The sequence below is a fragment of the Theropithecus gelada genome, chromosome 6 (assembly GCF_003255815.1).
Source record: "Theropithecus gelada isolate Dixy chromosome 6, Tgel_1.0, whole genome shotgun sequence".
Taxonomy (NCBI): domain Eukaryota; kingdom Metazoa; phylum Chordata; class Mammalia; order Primates; family Cercopithecidae; genus Theropithecus; species Theropithecus gelada.
In genome coordinates this window covers 31,502,793-31,503,546 of record NC_037673.1, presented here as the reverse complement: position 1 = coordinate 31,503,546, position 754 = coordinate 31,502,793, and the positions used below count along the sequence as shown (strand labels likewise).

General features: G+C 34.5%; 1 non-coding gene across 1 annotated transcript; it reads left to right on the top strand.

The window, feature by feature from the left end:
* Window positions 1-287: 287 nt before the first annotated feature.
* LOC112627161 lies at window positions 288-394 on the top strand. Its single transcript, XR_003120031.1, has one exon. It is a non-coding gene; the product is annotated as a U6 spliceosomal RNA (small nuclear RNA).
* Window positions 395-754: the final 360 nt, after the last annotated feature.

Genomic DNA, 754 nt, shown 5'->3' with positions numbered 1-754 from the left:
GCTGAGGCAGAAGAACCACTTGAACCTGGGAAGCGGAGGTTTCAGTGAGCTGAGATTGTGCCACCACACTCCCGCATGGTGACAGAGCAAGATTCCGTCTCAAAAAAAAAAAAAAGCGGGGGTGGGAGATGTACTTAGAATTAGAAGATAAAATAGATTAGGTCCAAAATTTTCTCAAATTCTGATGCTTTTAAATCACAAATAGCAATTAATATTGTCATGAAGGAAACTAGATTGTTAAATAATGAAGAATTATTTAACAAGAGCTGTTAAAAAATAGTACTTGAGTGCTTCCTTCAGCAGCACATATAATAAAATTGGGATGATACAGAGAAGATTAGCATGGCCCCTGTATGAAGATGATACACAAACTCATGAAATGTTCCATATTTTATATTAATAAAATTTTTTTTAAAGATTAAAAATAGTACTTGATCAATTGTGGTCAAAATTCTCCACCAATATTGGAAAAATTATCTTAGCTGCCACAATTAAAATTCAAATAAATCCATCAAAACCTTTTCCAAACCTTAAACAATATTCTCTAAGATCAGAGGCATAGGAAGGGAAAAGGTCTATAATTTTGGATTATATGAAAAGGAGCTTATTTTATATACAAGCCCATACTCCAAACAGTAGAGGATGGAGATTTGTACAGAATCTGAGAGCAATTAATAACATCGTCATTCCTCAACATCCAATGGTTACCAAACATGCATACGTGCTGACTGCCATCTCAACTGAAGGTGTGTTC